The sequence below is a fragment of the Sphaerodactylus townsendi genome, linkage group LG01 (genome assembly GCF_021028975.2).
Source record: "Sphaerodactylus townsendi isolate TG3544 linkage group LG01, MPM_Stown_v2.3, whole genome shotgun sequence".
Classification (NCBI taxonomy): Eukaryota; Metazoa; Chordata; class Lepidosauria; order Squamata; family Sphaerodactylidae; genus Sphaerodactylus; species Sphaerodactylus townsendi.
In genome coordinates, this window is record NC_059425.1 from 1,647,842 (window position 1) to 1,674,265 (window position 26,424).

A 26,424-nucleotide genomic window follows, 5' to 3' on the forward strand; every position below is an offset into this window, starting at 1 on the left:
TCCTTGCAGTTTTATTATCAATTCCTTTCCTAATGATCCCCAGCATAGAGTTTGCCTTTTTCACAGCTGCCATACATTGAGTTGACATTCCCATGGAACTATCAACTAAGACACCCAAATCCCTTTCCTGGTCTGTGACTGATAGCACTGACCCCTGTAGCGTGTACGTGAAGTTTGGATTTTTTTCCCCTATGTGCGTTACTTTGCATTTTTCTACATTGAATTGCATTTTGCCATTTCTTAGAGGTACTCACCCTAATTTATCAAGGTCCGGCTTGGAGCTCTTCACAATCCTTTGTGGTTCTCACCACCCTACATAATTTGGTATCATCTGCAGAAGCTTGGCCACCCACGGCTACCCACACCCTACTTCCAGGTCATTTATGAATAGGTTAAAGAGCACTGTGGTCCCAAAATGGATCCTTAGAGGGGACACCACTCCCTACATCTCTCCATTGTGAGAACTTCCCATTTATACCCACCCTTTGTTTCCCTGTTCCTCCAACCAGTTTTTTTGAAATCCATGGGAGGGACTTCCCTCTCTTGTATTCCTTCATTGCTGAGTTTTTCTCCAATAGTCTCTGGTGAGGAACTTTGTCAAAAGCCTTTTGGAAATCCAAGTAGACAATGTCCACTGGTTCCCCCTTATCCACATGCCTGTTTACACCCTCAAAGAACTCTAGTAAGTTTGTAAGACAGGATTTGCCTCTGCAAAAGCCATGCTGACTCTTCCTCAGCTGGTCTTGCTTTTCTACATGTTTAATAATTTTATCTTTAATGATAGATTCTACTAATTTACCAGGAACAGATGTCAAACTGACTGGCCTGTAATTTCCTGAGTCCCCCCAAGACCCTTTCTTAAAGATTGGTGTGACATTGGCCATCTTCCAGTCTTCAGGTATGGAGCCTGATTTCAGGGATAAGTTGCATATTAAAGTGAGAAGATCAGCAATTTCATGCTTGAGCTATTTAAGAACACCTGGATGAATGCAGTCTGGGCCAGGGGATTTGGTAGCATTTAGTTTATCAATGGCTGCCAGAACTTCTTCCTTGTCAACCACTATCTTCGCTAGTTCCTCGGATTCGTCTCCTAAGAAGCTTGGTCCTGTTGCAGGAATTTTCCTCGCTTCCTCTTGGGTGAAGACAGATGCAAAGAATCACTCTTGACTTCTGTAGACCCTGTTTCACTTTTATTTGAAAGTCCTGTAAGGAACAGAATCTCATTTCCTCTGATAGCTTATTTTTTTAATGTAACATTTCAGTACAAATTTTGCACACGTTGCAGTGCAGTGCATACGCAGAATGCTAGGTACCATAAAAAGAAGAGAAGTAATTCCATATTAACAGATAGGGATGGGCCAAAAAACAATGCTATTTTTTCAGATTTGTTTCAATTTCCATGTGGGCTTCCAAGGCAGTTCAAAGCTGGGCCCTGCCAGGCCAAGTTCACCATCCAGCTGTAGGCTTGTCGGGTTTTTTCCCCTGGTTCAGGTTTACCAAATGCCCATCCCTATTAACAGATACACACAAAATCTGCTTGGCCAACACAACTTTTTCTTCCAAATGTTCTGCCATTGTGTTTTGTACATTTTCAAAAAGGAAATAAGTCGATTTCTGCTCTACTGTCTTTGATGCTTGACTGTCATTTGCAATTGTTCTCTCTGTAAGACTTCCACGGCCCTTTCCTGCTCTCTTGAATTCTATTAAAGTTAATTTTTGATTGAAAGGTCTGATTAGTAGTATTCTCCTTTTTGCTAGAGGAGGTGCCACACAGTTCAAGACCACAAACAACACATGGGGAACCCAAACATGTGGAGATGCGGAGCTACAAAACTCTATATAGCCCAGTCCAGTTTAGGTTGAAACAGACTGCTAAAGAAAAATACACAAAGACTTAGGTTTCAAAAGAAGAAAAGTTCTTTTACTGTGTAGAAAGATAATTCTTACACAGGGTGATCTCCCAGAGAGAGAGAGAGAGAGAGAGAGACACCCACAAAGGGACACACTTTAACATCCATCCTTTATCGATACAGATTTATAAAGAATAGAAAGAATACATGCATCACAATTCAATCCCATCCCCTAACACTCATACATACCTATTGCATTAATGTCTCTTCATTTATCATGTTTGAAGTAATGATATTTCTTCAAAAGACAGTTTTCTATCCCATCCTGGTTTGAGTTCTAAAATCAAATGGTTATGTCTGACCCTCCCCACACAAAAGCTGGAATTTCCCCCCTCCCCTTCAAAGAAGGAGGTAATGAGCTCTTGCTCACAGCCTCTGGTTCATGTCAAGGTGGACAGCTCCCTGCATACCAGGAGCTAAGAGGAGATGGCACTATTTCTTGAATCTTCCAATGTTATAATAAAGCTTACACACACACATTGCTTATTCAATGTAAAAGCTTACAAATAATTATAACAATTATGTTTTGTGATTATGCTAAACTACATCTCATGTGCATGCTTTTCATAAATTTCAATATCATTTCAGCAGTCTATAAATCCAAGCATTTCTACTACTACCACTACAACACACATATATTTTATTTATTTATTATAAGTATTTATACCTCACCTATATTACATATTGAAGGTGGCTTACACTTGCCATTTGAAAAGAATTAGATAGCATAGGTGGGTGTTAGGGAGGCAAAAGCTATTGCATCTTAGAATGACCCAGGTTCGATTGTATGAATATTTTGGATTTGATGTAAATGTTCTTTTAAAGGTTTGACAAATGAATAGAGTCTTTGGAAACTGGGGTTCAGCAACCCCACCACATCGCTTCCGGTTTCATATTCAGAAGTGATTTTATGGCACTGTGCAATTCCGATTTCCCCTCACTGTTTTGTTCCTGCTGTTGTTCCTGCTGTTTTGTTCCTGCTGTTCTGAGTAGCACAGAGGACAAGATGTTGCCCAGCACGTTGGGTCTTCCATTATTCTCTTTTGGCCATTTTCAATGGGAGTGGAGTAGCTGTTTTTCAGCCCAGTGTCCCCAGAATTGCAGGGGCATAAAGATGGATGGTCCCCAAACCCAAACATGATTGTGGAATGTTGATAGATTATTTACATGTTGCTAGTATTTGTTTTGCACACACTGTAGTTATATGTGAATGTATATCGTAAGCTGAAAGCATTATTTGGGTTAGAGATTCAAGAAGTACTTTTGTATGTATGTAAACACAAGAATTTTCATTATAAAGATTTAAAGACTGTACTATCTGAGACTGTTAAGGAAACAACAACTGAATGGAAAACTCCTGGTATCCTTTTACCGCTGTGCTATAGAGAGCGTCTTAACCTACTGCATCTGTGTATGGTTCTCCAGTTGCACAGTGGCGGATAGGAAGGCACTCCAAAGGGTGATCACTACTGCACAGAGGATTATCAGCTGCCCTCTCCCCTCCTTGGAAGAACTCTATAATTCCCAAAGCCTAAAGAAAGCCCAAAATATCCTGAGAGACCCATCTCATCCAGCACACTCTCTTTTTGAACTGTTACCATCCGGCTAGACGCATAGGGCAGGTCTATCAAAACTAGGACAAAGAGGCTTAGAGACAGCTTCTACTCTAGAGCTGTGGCGATGCTGAACTCTGCGGCTTCGTGTTGATGTGTTTGGGGCTGTGTAGGGATGTTTGGAGGAAGAGGAAAGTGAGGATGGGGTATGAATCTGAAATTGTGTGTATCGAGGCATGCAGCTGTAAATTTTCATTGTGCGTGCCCTTATATAAAGCAGTGGTGCGACTGCACTTGGAGTACTGTGTTCTTCCATTTCAGTTCTGAGGTAAGCGCCACATCTCAAAAAGGATATTGAGGAGATAGAAAAAGTGCAGAGAAGGGCAACAAGGATGATTGAGGGACTGGAGCACCTTCCCTATGAGGAGAGGCTGCAGCGTTTGGGACTCTTTAGTTTGGAGAGGAGGCGGCTGAGGGGGGATATGATTGAAGTCTACAAAATTATGCATGGGGTAGAAAATGTTGACAGAGAGAAATTTTTCTCTCTTTCTCACAATACTAGAACCAGGGGGGCATTCATTGTGAAAATGCTGGGGAAAAGAATTAGGACTTAATAAAAGGAAACACTTCTTCAAACTAACGTCAATGAGTTGGTGTTTGGAATAATGCTGCCATTACTGGAGGTGGTGATGGCCACTAACCTGGATAGCTTTAAAAGGGGCTTGGACAGATTTATGGAGGGGAAGTTGATTTATGGCTACCAATCTTGATCCTCTTTGATCTGAGATTGCAAATGCCTTAACAGACCAGGTGATTGGGAGCAACAGCCGCAGAAGGCCATTGCGTTCACATCCTACATGTGAGTCTCCCAAAGGCACCCTGGTGGAGAACACACTGACAAGTAGCAGAGAGCTGGACTAGATGGACTTTGGTCTGATCCAGCTGGCTTGTTCTTATGTTCTTATGTTCTTAATGACAATAAATGCTTATGCTAAAATGCATTGCTGCCTTAGGACAAGTGTGTGAGCCCTCAGGGTGTAAAAGTGGCAGTATTTACTTCAGCCACAACAGCAAATATAGACTTTTTACCGCAGTACAACAGTTAAATGGTTGTGTATGAAACTCTTGGATCTGGGCCCGCTAGAGAGCAGCAGTGGTTAAGAGTGATTAAGAGTATTGGTTAAGAGTAGGTGCACTCTAATCTGGAGAACTGGGTTTGATTCCCTGTTCTGCCACTTGAACTGTGGAGGTTTAACTGGTGAATTTAGATTAGCTTGTGCATTCCAACACATGCTAGCTGGGTGACCTTGGGCTAGTCCCAGTTCTTCAGAGCTCTCTCAGCCCCACCCACCTCACAGGGTGTTTGTTGTGGGGGGGGGAAGGTAAAGGTAAAGGAGATTGTCAGCCCCTTTGAGTCTCCTTAACAGGAGAGAAAGGGGGGATATAAATCCAAACTCTTCTTCTTCTTCGAGAGGGAATCTGCAAATGAATTCAAGGAAACTCCTAGAAAAGACTGCAGCTGTCTTTTGAGGATTTTTGTGTTCAGAAAAGAAGCCACTTTGAGAATTACACGCCTCAGCAAAGTAACACATGAGCAGAATGAATGAGGCTCTGAAGACAGGCGATTAAAAATGATGACTCCAGGGGATTCGCCTGCAAAAAGAATGATGGTTTATCACATTGATGTGTAGTCCTGAAACCTACATTTTAATTTGAGTTATTTCTCTGTCTGACTTGTGGTGTCCTCTAGTGTTCACAAATAATACTGTGGTAAGTTCTTTTATGTTACTATTTTTTTTAAAAAAAAGATCCTGTCATGTTAATTTTTTTTTCTGATTCTGGGTCATTTTAGAGGAATCATGGAGCCTACATGTTCATGTAGATAGTCGTTCATGTATTTAATGAATGACTATCTACATATCTATTTGATGAACAACTATTTTTATCCAACAGGCATATGGTTGAGGCAGCAGTAGTTACCATATGGGCCTCCCTACCCGCCACATCCCTCTATCTTTTCATCCTCATTTATCCAGATGATTTTGTTTTGTTTATTTGGTCCTCCTTGAAGATCTAGTGGGGCTTAATGTTAAGGAGAATTACCATCTTGGTTGGAATGTTATCATTGTATTAATTTTCAATGCTGGAAACTGCCCCAAGCCCAAGTGGGGAGAGGTGGTCTAGAAATGTAATAAAATAATGAATAAATAAATAATAAATGTGTTTAGATAGAAAAGGCGTATGCATATCTGTATCTAGTACAAACTGGTGACACAATCTCCATATGCATTAATATTATGCCTTCTATCATGATTCATAAAAGAAAAAAAACTATTGTAGTGCTGAAAAGACATAAATGAGTGGTATCAACACATCAACTATAAGCTGGCCCTTCACAAACTACTGAATCCTTCAAAAAGTATATATCAGGACCCCACTCATAATAACCATGGGGACCATGATGCCCATCAACAGATTTCTTAGAGTGTGCCTAATTTTTTTATTAGAAAGTAGGTGGGGTCAGGGTGCCCAACAGGGATACTAACTAGCAATTGGAGTGGTGTCATGTGACATAGAAGGGGGACGTGGTGAGGAATACAATGGTGGCTGTAATAGAGCTTAATCTTTAGTCCTGGCAAGAGAAGTCTAAATGCTTTTTCCTTATGCTGTTTTCAATAAAAGAAGTCCCCTGAATATGAAGTCTTGTTATTGAACAATCTAGGGGCAAGACAACAGTACAACACTAGGCAATAACACACTCTATTCAATGGTGTCTAATAACCCATAAATGTGAATGAAGTGCATATGTAACCCCCATGCTCAGAATGGGTTGACCCAGAAAGGGGTGGAGACTCAAAGCAGCAGGAGGCTGCAGAGCTCATGTAGTTTGGAGGAGACAAGGCTACCAGACTTGGACCTTGATTTGTATAAGCCCTTAACACCTTGTTAAGGGTTTTTTATGTTTGTAATGGATGAGAGTTCTCCTGGAAACCTTCATCATGTTGAATCCTGTTCACCAAGCCCTTGGAGTCTTCAGGAGCCAACCCACTTGCAGGAAGAATTGGCCTTGGCAATATCAGAAGATTGTAATTAGAAGGACTTGAAGTGCAACCTGAACAGGACCTTGAAGTGTGAGGTTCATGTTGCTGTTATATGTTAAAAAAGTAAACCATTTTGTTTTTAAAATTTGTTGTTACAAACTCATTCCAAGTTCTGCCCCACAGAACCCACAGATAGAGGTTACACATAACATACAGAATCACAAAGAAAACCATGAAATATGAAAGAAGACAATAAACACACATGTGCAACCCAACCAAGCAGGCAAGCGTATGAGAACACCAAAGTCCTCATACTATAATCTCAGGAAGGGTGGGCTGGATTTACCTATAGACTTGGTAGGCCAAAACCTAGGGTCTCAAAATCTAGGATGCCTCCAGCCAAAATGTATACTATTTTGACACTATCTCATAGGCCTTTCTTACATATGCTGTCATAACAACCTGTAGTCTCTAAATAACTCTTCAATAATTTTCCTTGCCTGAGTCCACTAGGGGTGCTAAAGAATCACACTGTAGTCTCTAAATAATTCTTCAATAATTTTCCATGTGTACTAGGGGAGCTAGGGGAGTTTACTAGGGGAGCTAGAAGAAAGAATAGATGCAGTCTTCTCCTCTTCACTGGAGAGCCTGAAACTACAGGTTGTTTCCCTCAGAAGAACTTTAACCTTGTTATAAACTACATATTAATATTCTAAGTATGAGATTTTTTTATACTGACTGCTGGAAGTGGGAGTTGTTTATCTTAATTGACTATTAGCCTGTATTTTTAATTCCATTTTTATTCCTTGCTTTGTTCCATGATTTATTCCATGCACTGGTCATTATTTAAATTTCGAGGGCTGTTTGTCTTGATGCAGTAACTGTTTTGGCACCAGCAGTGAAATGTATACCTTCTTTAGATCCTCCACAAAGAGATGGGCAGTTCCAAAATCTGTCTCTATGGCCCTTTCCGCACGGGCCAAATACAGCGCCCTGGGGATGGCAAAAATGCGGTCCCCAGGAAGCCGTTTGCACAGGGGGCGCAGCTGCTTTGCAGCCGTGCCACCTGAGCGGTGCGAAGCCGCCATTTTCCTACCTCGCTTCCCAAGTGAGGTTTATGGAAAACGGCGGCTCCAATGCACCTTCCCTCCCCCCGCGTCCGGTCCACCTACCTGCTCTGCGGTCCTCTGGCGCGTCGCCGAGGCCTGGGGACACGCCCCCTCTGCCCTGCGACACTGGAATGGTCGCGCAGGGCAGAGGGCGTGTCCCCTGGCTTCGGAGACGTGCCGGAGGGCCGCAGAGCAGGTAGGTCAACCTGACGACTTAGCAATGGCCGCGCAGCGCCCGTCATCAGGAGAGTTCTGGGACCGTTCATCGCCGAATGGTCCCAGGGGAGGGGAGTTGGAAGGTCGGCGTCATGTCGCCCGACCAACGCTGCGTAACCCGTCTTGGCGGAAGCTTGACCTAATAAGGAACAAAAGGTCTTCATTGAGCATTAGATACTGAGAATAGGACTTTTAACCTCAAATTAAATGCAGCCAACCAGACTGTGGATCCTAGCAAGTGCGGGGCAAACTCAACTCTAAGGGCTGTTCCTGCACCACAGTTTGGAACTTGTGGCATCAGTCGCAAGGAGTAGAGAAGTGTATTATCCAATCACTCAGTCATTCCTTTTATCCAGATGCCTGCACCAAGCAGTAGTTGAGGAACGATTTTTGCATTAAAAACCCTGATGGCTGCAGGTACACACTTTGCAGTTTTTTGAGCAATCAAATCTTAATATTGCATTTGTGGTAACTTTATCACCTTTGGTTGCTGAGCAGAGGTGAGTTTTCCACATAAGGTTTTGACTAAAAGCAATACCTACGAATCTGAAGTGCAAAATCTGATCACTTTTTTTTCCTCCCTCAACAATCCATGTCATCTGACCCTGAGTGGAATTTCTAAAAAACATCATTACCTTTGATTTTTTTGAAAATAATAATGCTAGTCTCTCTTGAGTGCAATAACCAGTAAATGCATTTATTTTCCTATGGAGATTCAGTTCAGATCTAGAAAATAGCAGATCTAGAAAATAGCAGGTTCCAGGTTGGAGAGGTAGGCAGGTTGTTTATGTTGTTCTGCAGTTTTTTTAGTATGTTTTAATTTGATTTAACTTAATTTACATTGAAGACTTTGAGTGGCCGGCCACATCCTTTGCACGAAGAAGAACACATGGATCCCAAAGACGGCGATGAGGTGGATACCTTCTGATGCCAAAGGACAGCGAGGATGCCCCTGAAACACCTGGAGGAGAACATTTGACCTGAAGGCACTGAATATTGCATGAGAAGGCAGGGGCATAATGCCCATTGGGCAAGGTGGGCAGCTGCCCAGGGCACCACCTTGTGGGGGGCATCAAAATGCAGGGTTCGTTTTTGGGTATTTTAGTGGTTTTCCATTTTTGGCCTGCAGGGGGTGAAGTTTTTAGGCTAGCGACACCAAAATTTCAGAGTATCATCAGGAGACTGTCCTTATGCTACCCCCAGGTTTGGTGCAGTTTGGTTCAGGGGGGGCAAAGTTATGGACCCTCAAAACTGTAGCCCCCATCTCCTATTAGCTCCCATTGGAAACAATGGGGGATGGGGCACCCCCTTTGGGAGTCCATAACTTTGGACTCCTTGAACCAAACCTCACCAAACTTGGAGGGTATCATAAGGACAGTCTCCTGATGATATGCTGAAATTTCGGTGTTGATATGTCTAAAAATGCACCCCCTGCATGCACCACTGTCCTGGTGCAAAAAAAATTGGTCGTGGTGGAGTGGCCGCCCATGGGGGCGGGGGGCATCCAACTCAGGTTTTGCCCAGGGCTACAGTTTGCCTCATTATGCCCCTGTGAGAAGGAGGCTGAAACACTTGCCCAAGACCAGAAGTGCTGGAGAGCATGTTGCCCGATATGCTGCTTAGCATGGGATGATCTAACAAACTCTTACTAATTGGAAAGAGGGAGGAATGTATCACCTCCTGATGTGGCATGAGCCCACACTGGTGGATATGCCCTCCCTAGGGCATATACCACAGTGGAGGTGCAAAAATCCTAGTGAGAGGCCTCTGTAGCCCTCTAGGATGCCCAAATACAGCACTGGCCACTATTTCAGTGCTCACTATTTCAGATGATACAACAGTGATTGGTCTCATTCGAGACAACGATGAAACCGCATACAGACGGGAGGTTGAACAACTAGCCTCGTGGTGCCACTGGAACAATCTAGAACTGAACACACTTAAAACCGTAGAAATGGTGGTAGATTTCAGGAGAAACCCTCCCATCCTACCTCCTCTCACAATACTAGACAACACAGTATCAATAGTAGAGACCTTTAAATTTCTAGGCTCCATCATATCTCATGACCTAAAATGGACACCTAATATCAAAAATGTCATCAAAAAAGCACAACAAAGAATGTTCTTTCTGCGCCAACTCGCAGGAAGCTCAAAAAACTGCCCAAAAGGGAGCTGCTGATACAGTTCTACAGAGGGAATCATTGAAGGTCATCTCATCTGCACTACCTCTATAACTGTGTGGTTTGGTTCTGCAACTAACAAGATCGACACAGACTTCAAGAGAATAATCAGAACTGCAGAAAAAACAATTGCTGCTAACCTGCCTTCCTTTGAGGACCTGTATACTGCCGCGGGTCAAAAAAAGGGCTGTGAGAAATATTTACTGACCCCTGCATCCTGGACATAAACTGTTTCAACTCTTACCCTCTAAGCGTCGCTACAGGCACTGCACACCAAGACAACTAGACATAAGAACAGTTTTTTTCCCGAGATGCCATCACTCCTGTTAAACAAATAATTCCCCTCGATAATGTTAAACTATTTATTATATACTTATATATGATAATTACTGCACTACTTTTTGTCATCATTCCTATTACCCATCTCCTCCCACTTATGACCTGTATGACTATAGCCTGCAATGCTGACATTTTATTTTATTTTTAATTTTATGATTTTACATTTTATGTTTTCATTACTACTGATTGTTTCCTGATTGCTTACTAGACCTATATGACAATCGTTAAGTGCTGTACCTTATGATTCTTGACAAATGTATTTTTCTTTTATGTACACTGAGAGCATATGCACCGGAGACAAATTCCTTGTGTGTCCAATCACACTTGGCCAATAAAGATTCTATTCTATTCTATTCTATTCTATTCTATTCTATTCTATTCTATTCAAACACTGCAGCTGGCTTTTTTGGCACAGCACAGCCGTTCTGGAGACTCCTTGGGCCCTTTAGGGCCAAAAATGCCACATTCCGGACCTCAAAGTTATGCCAGCTGAAAGTTATGCCACTCAATTCACTGGAGTGGGATAGAGTTATGCCATTCCACACAGCCTAGTGGAGTGATTTTCAGGTAACTGAAGTGTTTTACAGCAGAGTCTGTTACTATTCAAGATAAATATTTAAACCATTATCATCATTGCTTTTAGAAGAGTTTGGAAGAAGAGTTTGGATTTATATCCCCCCTTTCTCTCCTGTAGGAGACTCAAAGGGGCTTACAATCTCCTTGCCCTTCCCCCCTCACAACAAACACCCTGTGAGGTAGGCGGGGCTGAGAGAGCTCCGAAGAACTGTGACTAGCCCAAGGTCACCCAGCTGGCGTGTGTGGGAGTGTACAGGCTAATCTGAATTCCCCAGATAAGCCTCCACAGCTCAGGCGGCTGAGCGGAGAATCAAACCCGGTTCCTCCAGATTAGATACACAAGCTCTTAACCTCCTACACCACTGCTGCTCCCTGAAAGCTCTCAGACAGGCTACATGCCACTCTCAATTGGATGACAATCTGCTTATAGTCAAATTGCCTAAGTACACTGATAGTATATTAACTGTAAAATGGTGTATGGTAAACAGGCACAGGACATCAAAGATCTGATTCCACAGCCAGTTCAGGGGGAAAAAATGGAGATTATTTTAACATTTTAATTATGAGCCTCTTTACTTCATTGGCTGATGTTGATACAGAAACTGATGCTGTCCGTGAAAACTCTAGCAATGGAAAGAAGGGGCTATAAAATACCTTGGTGCAATATGCTACCTCCACCCCAAGGGGGGCATCTGAGAAACTTCTTCTTGCTAGTGTAGGCTGACCAGACGTCCCGCTTTTGGTAGGGACAGTCCATGCTAGAAACAACTTGTCAACGTCCACTTGAGTTTTTTTCAAATGTCAGCGTTTTGGAGGCACTGCCGCACTGCCTTCTGAAGTATAGAAACAGATCTGGCAGCCTCCAGCTTGCTTGACTGCAGGAGAGCATGGCCTTCTGGGGTGCTGCCGTTTCCCGCCCTGTGACAGGGCAGGAAACAAGAGTGCCCCAAAAGGCAGTGTGCTCCTGCAGCCATGCGTGCGCGTGCATGCGCGCGGCCGCCCGCCCGCCCGCTCACCTGTCCCAGTTTGCGAAGGTGACCATCTGGTCACCTTATGCTAGTGATCAAGACAGTTGATCTAATTTTTATCTCCTGAATGCAAATTAATATGCAGCTTGACCAATTAAATCAGAAGATTATAAAGCTCATGGGAACAGATCAAAATAAATCAGTGTTGTCTCCCCTCCCAAGCAATAGCTGGTCCATCCCCTCAAGTAAGGCTCCCCCCCGCCCCCGCACAGTCACTTTAAAACATTTTGAGGCGGGAAATTGAATGTTTCCTCTGAGGAGTCCCAAAATGTTTTAAATGCATCCTCAGTATTAGTGATTGCTTTTACTGAAAGATTTTCAAAATGTTTTGACTTGTTGCATGATCTCTTTCAGATGTTTTCCATGCCTCTCTGAATGCTCCAGATTTCCTCCTCTGTGCCATTTTCTGAACTTGCTTCATTCATTATCCTCCCTGCTGTCCTGGGAAGCTGCATCAGGGAATGGGGTGGGGAGGATGCCATAGGTCTCACAGTACAGCAGGAGATCCGGTCTCCCCACTCTCAGTGGGTGGAAGTTGGGTTGGGAGTGGGTATTGAAATAGGGAACACTGCTAGCCCACAAAAGTTCAGCCAATATAGACTCACTCACAAATATTCTGGCAATGTAACTGCTGAAGTCTGCTGCATCTTGACTTTTTTGAAACTTCATGAACATAATATTACACCAAATAACATTTACTGCCTTCATTCTGTGAGTTGTTCTAGTCTGTGGATTTTTAAAAGAGCCCATACAGGTTTTTTTTTTAATTAAAGCTGCTTTTAAACCTTTTATGAAGTTTTTTTTGTTTTTGCATGATTTTGGTTTAATTAGATGGATCCCCAAAACCAGAGATACAGAATTTAAGTCCCCTGAATAAATCAGTATTAAGGCTGACCTGCAACGAAAATGCTATTCTTGAGACAGAATTTCTTGAGACAGAATTTCTTGAGACAGAATTTAAAATTGAAAAAAAAAGGAAGGTCAAGTTTAAATTCTGTTAAACCCCCCTCTTTGAAATGAATGCTTTTATTCCTTGGAAAATTCTGTGAGAAAAGGAACTTTGCAATTCCAACAAGTAATAGAAGTTGAGAAGGAAAGGGAGTGTTAAATACTACGGAGCTGACTCAGAGTGGTGCAGTTTTGGCAGAACATGTAGCGGTTAAACATCCCATCCCACTAAGCCCAAGGCACTAATAAGCTGCTGACATATTTTGGTTCATGCATCATAGCGCACTTGTTAACTCAATTATCTTCTGTGTACATTGTAATTAATATCCCATTAGATGTACAGAATTCCTTGTTTTCTTTCAATTTTTGATTTCTGGAAATGTCACATTGTTACCTGAAATGATGCGAGTCGGTCCCTTAGAGTGGGGGAATTAGTGAGAGCCGACACTTGGCTTAGCAAAAGGTCAGGCAAGTTTGGGGTCTTTGTTGCCTATGTATACAGAAGTCAGCTTTTGCAAGAAAGCAAATAAAGTTTATTTAGGGATAATTTAGGTATAAAAGCACACAGTGATCAAAAAGCACACAGTGATCAAAGTAGCAGAACTCATACACAGTCCTAGAATATAAGCAGTGCTGAGGGGATAGGTTTGGAATAGATGAAGGGAATTGGTAAGTAAGAGTTATTGTGACCTGTTCTTGGAGCAGGATGGTCTGATGAACAGAGCTGAGCGACCTGCATTAGCTCTGGTAGAATGAAAAACATCGTGTTGCGGGACATTAGACGAAGAGGTATCTGGAGATATTGAACAATGGCAACTGGGATAGGGGGTTTCTTATAGAAAAAAGGACCCTCAGGGTTATGCAGGGTAAAAACACCAGTTGGAGGGAGAACTTTGCACAGCTGCTGCCCATGGAGGTGCCTTCACATGGAGGCGCCTCCATTTTGTTTGTAAACTTCCCTTGCAGAGCTATGCAGGGACAGGGGACATGCCTCCTGCCCTCCGACCTCGAGGCATTGCCATGGCCATGAAGGCGTGTCCCCTCATCCCTGCAGATCTCTACAGGGGAAGGGAAGTTTACAAACAAAACGGAGGCGCCTCCGTGTGAAGGCACCTCCATGGGCAGCAGCTGTGCAAAGTTCTCCCTCCAACTGGTGTTTTTACCCTGCATAACCCTGAGGGTCCTTATGTAGGTCAACCCTGGATAACCCTGCATAACCCTGAAGGTAATTTGATTGATAACCAATGGAATATATGTTGAACCCATCCACATTCTGTCTGGTGCGCAGTACTAACAGAACAGAAGAAGTCTGCACCAACTGAAGTTTCCTAGTTTGCTATATTTTGCGGGGCAGCCAGTGGTGGAGATGGAGACAGTTATTAGGACTCAGGTGCCATAATCAGACCATCATTCTTTGAAGGCTCATATGATGATTCCACATCCTCCTTGTATAGGTGGTAAGCTGATTTATTCTTGCCCACACAAACTTATGGGTCCAAATGCTTCTGGAACTTATGGATCCAATTGATTCTTTGAGGCCCAGAGCCTCCAAGCAGCTCATTGGATGAACTGATAGAGGACTGTCATAGCCGCCTTTCTGAAGCCTTTGATTGGATCGTGCATCCTTGTTTCAGAACTGAGGAGGAAGAAATGAGAACTCAGATGGCTAGAGCAAATGTGGTGGAAAACTCACGAGGAAGTAGTAAGAACATCTTATAGGATATGCATGAAAGTCTAAGATGGCAGTTGAAAGTTGTGGAGAAAGATTACTTAGGAACAAACATTGCATCCACTACCTCACATCCAGCACAACTGTTTAGGATGATTGAGCAATTAATGGTTTTATCCGATAGGCTGCAAAGTAGTACAGATTTGAGTCTTAGCTGCAATGATTTTGCAAGCTATTTTGCAAATAAATTCTCATTACTCTGCCAGGACCTTTCTGCCACTCTTGAGGCAGATAGTATTCTGGTCCTATATTTGTACCACTTGAAAGAGGCCATGGTGAGACCACTCTTGATTTTAAAAAATCTTCATTAGATCCTCAAGATCCTTCAAATGACAACCCAGTGTTGAACCTTTTGTTCCTGGGCAAGGTAATTGAGAGACAGATCATGAAGCAGCTCTAGAGATTTCTGGATGAGACATCAGCCCTGGATCCTTTCCAGTCCAGCTTCTGCACTTGTCACAGAGTGGAAATGGCTCAGACTGCCCTCATAAATGACCTTTGAAGACACCTGGACTGATGCAGGTCAGCAATGCTGATACTGTTAGCTCTATCAGCAGCATTCAACTTGGACAACTGTAACATCTTGGCCAATTAACTCACCGGCAAGGGGATTGAAAGGACTTTGGCTTCCTCTGCAGTTTTCCTTGGTGGTCTCCTTTCCCAGTGCCCGCTTTGCTTAGCTTAGACTTATGGAGCTTAACTTAGACTTAGCTTAGACCCTGGAAAGTACTTTCTAGGCAAGTGAGAAGCAGAGGTGGTTTGACATTGCCGTCCTCTGCAGAGCTGACCCAATCCCCCTGGGACCATTTGCACGAACGGTCCCAGAAACTACCGGGATGACGGCACCGCGCTGCGCTGTCGTGCCATCGACCTACCTGCTCTGCGACCATCCAGCGCATTGCTGAGGCCAGGGTACACGCCCCTCCTGCCCTGCGCAACCACTCCAGAGTCACATGGCAGGGGGGCGTGTCCCCAGGCATTGGCGACGCGCCGGACGGTTGCAGAGCAGGTAGGTCGTTCGGGCACAGGGGGGAGCGAGGTGTGAAAACGTCGGCTTCGCGCCGCTCGGGAGCCGTGAGGGCGGCACGGCTGCAAAGCAGCTGTGCCCCCCGTGCAAACAGCTCCCTGGGGACAGCGTTTTTGCCGTCCCCAGGGCGCTGTATTAGGCCCATGCGGAAAGGGCCTTAGCTTCTGAGATCTGGTGAGATCAGTTTATATCCTGTCACTATCCATCCCAGAAATAGGTAATATACATTTTTAAAAATATATTTGATTTCAGATATCACTGTCCGTCCGTTCGTCCGTCTCTTTGTGTGTGTGTTTGGGATAGAATGATAATTCTGGTAACACATCCACAAAATATTCATGTTCAGAAAGAAGCTTACACATTTAGCCTATTTTTTATTACTCATCTGATTTTGAGACATCTTATAGTTGGTGCTGCCTGGAGTTAAATGGGGTTAAATATTTGCTTCTGTCAAGTTAATTTGAAAGATCAGGACACTGATGAAGGGAGAACAGAACCGCAACAACTCTAATTAGGCTCACCCAAAACTAGTCCCACCCTCAATCCCAAGCAGAACAAACACTTTGAATTGCCCAAGCCAACATGTCAGCAGCCCTATCTGATGAGTTTACAAAAACAGTGGTTAGTGTCAAAAATGTTGTTCCAGTGCTCGGTTCCTCTAGTTCAGTGATGGTGAACCTTTTTGAGACTGAGTGCCCAAATTGCAACCCAAACCCCACTTATTTATCGCAAAGTGCCAACCCTACAATTTAACCTGAATGCTGAGGTTTTAGTTTAGAAAAAACCGGTTGGCTCCCAATTCCTTCGCCCCACCCACTTGAGCAGGGGCCAGCCTGCTCTAGCCTCCAGCAAGTCCCATGCACACCACTCTGTGCCTCTCTAGCATCTCTGTCTTCTTTGTGCCCATACCCCTCGGGCAGCAGCCACCCGGAGCACAAGCACCAGGCCCGCCAGCCGAGTCCTCCCTGCTCACCGCGGTGTGCGCACCTCATGCTCAGTGACCCAGGCCAGCCTAGATGTGTGTGTGTGTGTGTGGGGGTGATTTTCCACTCCCCAGATGACGAACTCTGTGTACGTGTGCCCACAGAGAGGGCTCCGAGTGCCTCCTCTGGCACCCATGCCATAGGTTTGCCATCACTGCTCTAGTTGAAATAAGCTGTACATGCAGCAGCATTATCTGGCCCAGGAAAGAAAGACAAATGAAAAGACAAAAAGAAAGACAAATGGAAAGACAAATGCCTGAATACCCACCAGTTTGACTCACCTACCATGACAACCTCTCCCTGCCCCAGGTGCAGAAGTCAGACTTACACCACCTTATAGAGTGTCCTAAGTATGTTTGCCCCAATGGGGGCTCTTCACGTAGCTGGGGATTTTCTTCTTTCCGTTGCTTCCCTGCACTGGCTGGATTCCCTTTGGAGGGTATACTCATAAAACAATATATTGTACAGAACAAAATGAAGAATAATGATGAAAATGATTGTCATGCCCCCACAGACGCTTTTGTTATTTCCCCATTAAGCTTTGGTTTCCCCATAGTTAGCATGGTTTAGTTAGTTAGTTAGTTAGCATGTTAGTTAGTTAGTTAGCATTTAGTTAGCATGGTTTTAGTTCATTGTTAAGTCTTCTAAGGGAGGGTATTTTAGTTAGCCCCTGTCCCTTTAAGACATTTCCCAATAGGCAGTTTCTTTTCTTTATGCAGCAATCCCCTGTTTTAGTTCCAGCCAGTCAGTCAGAGTGAGGTGCTAAGGGTAGTTGGAGACTGGAATATTCGTGATGCACATATCAGTATATGGTGGTCCATAGAGCACAAGTTAAGTTTAACAGTAATTAGAACTACACAAAGACTGAAAGAACTGAAAGGAAGCAAGACACAGTGGACTTGCTTGAGAGCAGCTAACAGAAGGCACAGTCTACAGCTTCAAACCTGCTCAAGACAAGCAAGTACTCTGATTCAGATAGACCCAAGGGAGGAGGAGTTAGGGTCTTGATTCTCTCCTAAGAAATAAACCTATTGTTGAACTGTTGAACTTGGCTTGTGTCTCCGCCTCGCTGTCCTAGCCAAGTACAGGGCACCAAAAATAGATTCACTTGGGGGGCAGAACAATGATGCCTTTTCTAACCTAAAACCCAATTTTAATATATACATACACACACGTATAAAAGAATATTTTAGGGAGGGAAATGGCAGACAGTCATGCCTGCAATCTGCAAAAAGCGGAAAATGGTGGACATCAGTGGAGTGAGCCATGGATCTGCCAGTTTTGGTGGGAAAGACAGAGTATTTTAAAAATGATGATACAGCAAGAGAAGCTTGAAAGCATTTCAAACAATACAATCACTAGGGGGGTCAGGAAAAAAGGGGGTGGGTCAGGAAAAAATGGTTCAGAAAAAACTGGAAAGAAAACATTTCTGAAACCAAAGGGGGAAACTCTGCCGAACTCCATGGAGGAAATATTGTACTTCAAAACGTTTTACAAGGTTTGTGCAGAAAGGGCCATGCTGTGCTCCCTTCTGCATCCTGTAGGCTGAAGAAATGAGACTCGTTCTTGCTACATAATTGTTCCATAACCCCTCCCCCCATCAAATGCTTCTTTGAAAGAATGACAGCAAGTTTCTGTGAAATGTGGCTTAGATAGGACGGGGGGTGAGGGCAGGTGTTGGACTGGGTTTTCCCAGTTTGTCTTTGGGGGGTGGGGTGGGAGAGGGTGGGCAGAGGGGTGGGAAGGCTTATGGGAGCCTCAGTCTGCCTTATCTTTTGGGGGTGAGAAAGGATGAGCAGGGGTGGTGGTGTTTGAAGCCAGGGTGGTCACGCTGGGTAGGGGGAAGGCCAGGAGGCTTGCTGGGACGGGGGGAAGGCAAGAGGGTTCGTTGCAGCTTTGGAGCAGTGCCCAAAGGGTGCCATTGCTCCGGGGCGGAGATGGAATGTCTGATGACAAACAGTCCACCAATAAGAGAGCAGGACTCAGTCCTGCTCCCTTATTGGTAGAGGGTTCATCGTCGCTCTGAAGTGCCCAGGGGACATGCCCCATGGCCTCCGTTGCTGCAGATGTCGCTCTGGCCATGGGGGCGTGTCCCCTGGCCTCCTCAGAGTGACAGCAGAGCGATGACTGCCAGCAGGAGGCAAGGGGGCTGTGCGGCTGTGCGGAGCCTGCTCCAACAGCTGCGCAGCCCATGGGGCCATTTGTGCGAACGGCCCCAGAGCCTGCATCGGCATGATAAATGCCGATGCAGGCTTTCTCCCTTGGCTGAGTGGAAACAGCCAAGGTGTCTGTTGTGGGAAGGGGAACAGAAAGTGATTGTAAGCCTATTTGAGACTTTGTATGGTTGAGAAAAGTGGGGTATAAATCCAAATCCCACCTCCTACCCCCCCTCCTCCTCCTTTGAAAAAGAGGCTGTGATTCTTCATGTTTTTCCCTCAAAAAGTGTATGCACTTTTTCATCATGATTTGCATTACATTGGCATAATACATTGTATATTTTATTAAGATAAAGAAATTAAATAGAAAATATTTAGGGAGGCTGTTACTCCCAAAAGTAAGCATACACAAAAGTATTTTAGGCAAAAACTGTGCAAATCTGTACATTTCTCCTGGGAAAAGCTTTGACCTACTTAAATCAATGAGTCTGATGCATGTGCCCACATTTTTATGGGTAAATAATTACGCAGCAGGTAACACAGATTAATAATAATTCTGAGATGCTGCCCTAGAGAGATGGTGGAATTTAATGTGAGAACCAGATCCACAGTGCCAAAGCATCCGGATTTATTTGTTTGCTCATCTTGTTCACACAGTCATCCATAATACATCAACCAGTCTGAAATCAAGCCAGAATCCTCCTGAAAAAAAATGTGAACCATCCAAACACTCCCCGGAGTACATAAAAGCATGCAAATGAATCCCCACCACAAATTGCTTGTGTTGTTTTCCTATTAAGCTTAGTGCTGCGTTAGTTTTGTTTTTTGAGTTATCAAAACATTAGGAAGAACTTCCAGACAGTAAAGGATATTTGACAGTGGTCTATGCTGCCTTTGAGGTTTTTAAGCGGAAGCTGGATGACCATCTGAGTGTGTGTTCCCACATGGCAGGGGGTTGAACTGGGTTTTTTCCAACTCTATGATTCTATGGCCCTTTCTGCACGGGCGGTTTATGGCACCCTGGGGACGGCAAAAACGCCGTCCCCAGGGAGCCATTTGCACAGGGGGCGCAGCTGCTGCGAAGCCGGCATTTCCCAACCTCGCTCGGCAAGCGAGGTTGTTGGAAAACGCTGGCTTCCAGGCGCCTTCCCTCGCCCCCCGACCGGGCGACTCACTTGTCCTGTGGCCCTCCAGCGCATCGCTGAGGCCTGGGGACACGCCCCCTTTGCCCTGCGACCCTGGAGTGGTCGCGCAAGGCAGGGGGGCGTGTCCCCTGGCCTCGTCGACATGCCGGAGGGCCGCAGGACAGGTGTGTCGCTCTAACAATGGCACAGCTCTGCGCCGTCGTCCCTGCCGATTCTGGGACCGTCCATGCGAACGGTCCCAGAGGGGTCGGGTCAGTGTGGATTGCACCGACCCGACCCCTTCCGCATCCATGCAGAAACGGCCTAAGATTCCTCTCTTGTGGTTTTTTTCCAACTCTATGATTCTATGATTCCTCTCTTCTGAAAAAAAAACTAATTTGAATCTGTCCCTAATAGATTTTGATTTATCCATTAGCCTTTTTGCTTCATTTTATTCTCTTTTTTTAAGTCACATTCAATTTACTGGTCTCTCAGAAGGACATTTACTTAGCTAAGAAATGTTATATAGAGATAGTATGAAATCAGTCCTTGCATTACTAATATGGACATTTCATGGCAAGGCATAAACATTTATTTGTTTGGATATTATATCTGCTTTTCTTCTCCCTAGCATCGTATATAAAATTAAATGGTCAGTAAAGATCTGTTAAATCAATTTATTTCTTTAAGACTTGAAAAAGAATAGGTAGGTCAGTCAGGTAAATTTAGACCAGGTATCTTCCCTGCTACAAAGTTTGTTGCTTTCATCAAGGCACAGAAACAATTTAATGCAGATGCTTAGGCTCATTCTGCACATGCAGAATAATGCACTTTCAAACTGCTTTCAGTGCTCTTTAAAGCTGTGCGGAAGAGCAAAATCCACTTGAAAATAGTTGTGAAAGTGGTTTGAAAACGCATTATTTTGCGTGTGTGGAAGGGGCCTTAAAAAGGAAGAAAAACTGATCCAACTCCATCTTCTTTCTCGTTAAGCTACATTTCTCTTTCATGCCTTTACATGCAGTATTCCTGCTTATGACAGCAGTAAATGGTAAAAGATCTGGAATCCATGCCCTATGAGGAGAGACTTAGGGAGCTGGGTATGTACGTCTGGAAAAGAGAACGTTAATGGGAGACATAATAGCCGTGCTAAAACATTTCAAGAGGGAGAAGGCTTGTTTTCTGCTTCTCCAGAGACTAGTACAGTGGATTCAAGGTGAAGGAAAAGAGATTCCACCTAAACATTAGGAAGAACTTCCTGACAGGAAGGCTGTTCAACAGTGGAATAAACTGCCTTGGAGTGTGGTGGAGTCTTCTACTTTGGAGGTTTTTAAACACAGATTGGATGGCCATCTGTCAGAAATGAATTGATTGTATATTCCTGCATGGCAGGATGTTGGACTTGTGGTCTCTTCCAACTATGATTCTATGACAGCTAAACCAAAAAAAGGCATCATATATAGTTGATTTTGACACACAAAGCCTGCAATTCGATGTGTAGAATATTGTGCAATCTTTCTTCTTCTTCTTCTTCTTCTTCTTCTTCTTCTTCTTCTTCTTCTTCTTCTTCTTCTTCTTCTTCTTCTTCTTCTTCTTCTTCTTCTTCTTCTTCTTCTTCTTCTTCTTCTTCTTCTTCTTCTTCTTCTTCTTCTTCTTCTTCTTCTTCTTCTTCTTCTTCTTCTTCTTCTTCTTCTTCTTCTTCTGCTGCTGCTGCTGCTGCTGCTGCTGCTGCTACTTTTCAATGTTTTTTACATAATCTTGATAAGGGGGTGGGAGAACTACATATGAAATCTGCAAATGACACCAAACTGGGAGGAGTAGCAAATACTGTAGAAGATGAAGAAACAATTCAACAAGATCTGAGCACACTGGAAAAGCGGGCAGGTGTGAACAAGGTGCAATTCAACAAGGATAAATGCAAAGTTCTGCACCTGGGTAACAAAAATGGGAAGCACACATACTGGACAGCAATTTGAGTGCATGAGATTGTAGGAATCAGGTCAAACATAAGAACATAAGAACATAAGAACTAGCCTGCTGGATCAGACCAGAGTCCATCTAGTCCAGCATTCTGCTACTCGCAGTGGCCCACCAGGTGCCTTTGGGAGCTCACATGCAGGAGGTGAAAGCAATGGCCTGCTGCTGCTGCTGCTGCTCCTGACCACCTGGTCTGCTAAGGCATTTGCAATCTGAGATCAAGGAGGATCAAGATTGGTCAAGGAGGATCAAGATTGGAGGATCAAACATAAGTTGAATATGAACAGCCAGTGTTATGCAGAGTCAAAAAAGCTTAATGAAGTTTTGGGGTGTATCAACAGGGGCCTACCATCCAAATCACAAGATGTAATAATTTTGTAATAACAGTAATAACAGTAATACACTTCTTTGGTCAGACTGCACCTGAACTACTGTGTGCAGTTCTGGAGACCTCACTTCAAAACAGATGTGGACAGAACTGGAGCAGGTGCAGAGAGGAGCAACAAGGATGATCAGGGACCTGGAGACCAAGTTCTACAAGGAAAGGCTGAGGGACTTGGGAATATTCAATCTGGAGAAGAGGAGGTTAAGAGGAAACATGTTGGCAGCAGAGGATAGGACTCACAATCATGGTTTTAAATTATGGGCAGAAAGGTACAGACTGGTCATTAGGAAAAAAGCATTCACAGTATGAATTAAAGAGTTAGAAGAGACCATAAGGTCCATCAAGTCCAACCCCTGCCATGCAGCAATACACCAGCAAAGCAGTCCCACCAGACGGCTATCCAGCCTCTGTTTAAGAGGTGACTTCAAAGCAGAAGACTCCACCACACTCTGAGGCAGCCTATTCCACTGTCGAACAGCTCTGACCATTAGGAAGTTCTTCCTAATGTTTAGGTGGAATCTCTTTTCCTGTACTTTGAATCCATGACTTTGCTGAGATGGGGGCTACCCTTTTGAGGGTCCATAACTTTGGACCCCCCAAACCAAACTGCACCAAACCTTGGGGTTGCCATCAAGACAGTCTCCAGATGATACCCTGATATTTTGGTGCTGATATGTCCAAGAATGTCCTCCCTGCAGGAACATCCTGAATCTTTGTTCTGCATTGAGTTTTCTGCATTGCTATCAATGGGGTTGCAAGCTGGGGGGGCACATTTCTGAAGGCACGGTCTCAAAACTTTCAGGATATCATCAGGAGACTGCCCTAATGATACCCCCCAGGTTTGGTGCCGTTTGGTTCAGGGGGGCAAAAGTTATGGATCCTCAAAACTGTAGCCTCCATCTCCTGTTAGCTCCCATTGGAAACAATGGGGGATAGGGGCACCCCCTTTGGGAATCCATAACTTTGGACTCCCTGAACCAAACCTAACCAAACTTGGGGGGTAGCATAAGGACAGTCTCCTGATGATGCGCTGAAATCTTAGTGCCACTAGCCTAAAAACTGCGCCCCCTGCAGGCCAAAAATGGAAAACCACAAAATACCCAAAAATGAACCCTGCATTTTGATGCCCCCCACAAGGTGGTGCCCTGGGCAGCTGCCCACCTGCCCACCTTGCCCAACAAGAGCAGGAAAACAAACTGAGAAAGTACATCCCACCGGAGCTTCACGGCCAATGAGAGGCCAGAGACTGGGCGGGGGGGAGGGGAGGAGAAAGCTGATTGGTTGTTGTTGAGTTCAGAACTAAAATAAATACTGGAACTGAGGACACAAATCCTCAGTTCCAGCACCCTGTAGTTAGGGCAACATAAATCAATTAACTTCCTTTTCTAAAGTTAGCTTTGTCTAAGTGTGTTTAGCCCTACACTAAGTATGCATTGGATTTTTTTTAAAGTAGCAGGTTCGTGTGAAGGGGCAGACTGCTTAGGACTTTCAATGTCAATATCAGAGCTTTGAATCTGATCCACTACTTCACCTGGAGCCAATGTGGCTGATAGAGCACTGATCAAATGTGAGAGCCAGCATGGTGTAGTGGTTAAGAGCAGGTGGATTCTAATTGGGAGAACTAGGTTTGATTTCCCCATTCCTCCACCTGAGTGGCAGAGGCTTGTTTGGTGAACCAGATGTGTTTCCGCACTTCTACGTTCCTGCTGGATGACTTTGGGCTAGTCACAGTTCTTCAGAACTCTCTCAGCCCCTAGCTCACCTACCTGTTGTGGGGAGAGGAAGGGAAAGGAACTTGTAAGGCACCATGACTCTCCTTCAGGAGAGAAAGGTGGGGTATAAATCCAAACTCCTCCTCCTCCTCCTCCTCCTCTTCTTCTTTTTCTCCTTCTCCTTCTCCTTCTCCTCCTTCTCCTCCTCCTCCTCCTCCTCCTCCTCCTGGTAAAGACTTGTGTTGTTGCATTTTGCACCTGTCACAGTCACCAGTTAGAACCCTTTCAGCCCTCACAGAGGCAGATAATGGCAACTCACATCCAAAGTCCCTTGCTTTGAAAACTTTTTGGGCTGGTCATAGGTCAGATTGACAGCACAAACACACACACCAAGGGTAGCCATTTGTAGCCATTCAAATGACATGGATTCCATGAGGAAGATCTCTGCATCTGCTCCATCTACTGCTGCATAGGGCTCAAATCTTGCAAGACCCATGATAGTTTGGCAAGCTGAGCCACAGGGCACAGAATGGCAGCTCCAAACCACAGTTGTTCCCTCCCCCTATCCTAAAGGAGAGTACCTTGACAAGGGAGTGTTCTAATACAACAGACACCTTGTAAGGCAGGTGGGGCTGAGAGAGCTCTGAAGAACTGTGACTAATCCAAGGTCACCCAGCAGGAACGTAAGAGTGGGGAAACACATCTGGTTCACCAGATAAGCCTCTGCCACTCAGGTGGAGGAGTGGGGAATCAAACCTGGTTTTCCAGATTAGAATCCACCTGCTCTTAACCACTACACTATATGCTGGATACAGGGCTGCAAGTGTTCTATCACTTTATCATAGGGAGCCATGTTATATGTCAAGGGAAATGGTGTCAGGAAGGCCTGAATCAGACCTCTCCCATACGCACACCTTACTGGCCTTGTGTATGGGAGCCAAGATTGTTGAGACAGCACCCAAGTTTATGTGAGGGCAACATAGGAGGAAGGTTACAGATGTCCAGGGAGTGGCAGGTGGATTCCCACCCCTGCTTACTTGTCAGTTTGTGGTCCATCTTGAGTAAAGCCTCTGGAAAGGGAGTATCTGCTAGGGATGAAAGCATAGTTCACAGGTGTTCAAAAGAGAAACAGGTATTAAAATACTTTTTTTTCCCCTGCTCACTTTTTTCGCTGATCAACTACCGTCAGGATTGATATTTTCAGCCTATGTAGGGATCCTCTGAATACCCAATTTTTTGCCATTAATATATTTACTGTTTTTTAATGTGTTATCATAATGACATTGAGTTTTATTGGTAACTGATTTCATGCTATGTTTGTAAGCTGCACTGAGCCCAGCTTTGGCTGGGAAGGGTGAAGTAATAAATTTAATAAAGAAAATAAATATGTAACAGTAGCAGTTTCCGCATGGCGACGATCGGGCTTGGGTCGGCGTATTCCACGCCGACCCAATTCGTTCTCTGGGACCCGTTTGCAACAAAGCGGTCCCAGAAACAACCAGGAAGAACTGGCATTCGCGGGCGCCGTTGCCCGGCCGACCTACTGTTATCCGTGGCGAGTCCAGCATAATGTAAGCTGAGGCCATAGGGACAACGCCCCCTGCCATGCGCGACTGCTCCGGCATCGCAAGGCAGGTGGCGTGTCCCCAGGCCTCGGCGACGCGCCAGACGGCCACAGACACAGTAGGTGAACAATGGAGAGGGGGGGAGGGAGGGTGCCTTGGAGCCCCTGCCGTTTGCACGGCAGGAGCTCCAAGCCGCCGTTTTCCAAAAACCTCGCTTCCCAAGCGAGGTCGGAAAACTGCGGCTTTGCGCCGGTTGGGCAGAGCGAGGGCGGCGCAGCTGTGAAGCAGCTGCATCCCCTGTGCGAATGGCTCCCTGGGGATGGCGTTTTTGCCGTCCTCAGGGCGCCATATTCCGCCCGTGTGGAAGGGGCCTAAGTTTCATGTAAAGGTCTACATGAACTTTCATTGGAGACTGTCAAAGATTGTCGAACGGTAAATATTAGCCTGAGCAATTAATCTATCATGATACAAAAAGCTGCCTTTCTGCTTGCAAATTCCTCGAATAAGATAAGACACACAAGTCTTTGTAAACATGTACAGTTTTGCTAGTCATTTAATATACGGTAATCATCAATTATAAAAACAACTGTGTTGTTACTTGTAAAATTTAGGTGTAATTGATTAATTTTTATGGTATGGTGTGATTTTACTGTAATTCATTTTATTGTATTTCATTTTATTGTTATGGGTTTTATTGTTTTTGGTTTTATTTTGATTGTATTATTGTATTTTATCATATTTTGTATGCCTCTTTGTTTGTAAAGGTGGGGTATAAATACGTTCAATAACTAAATAAATACATTTATGTGCAATATGTATTGGGAGCTGGTTTCTCAAACCTATGTTTTTAAACAGTTTTTTAACTGCGT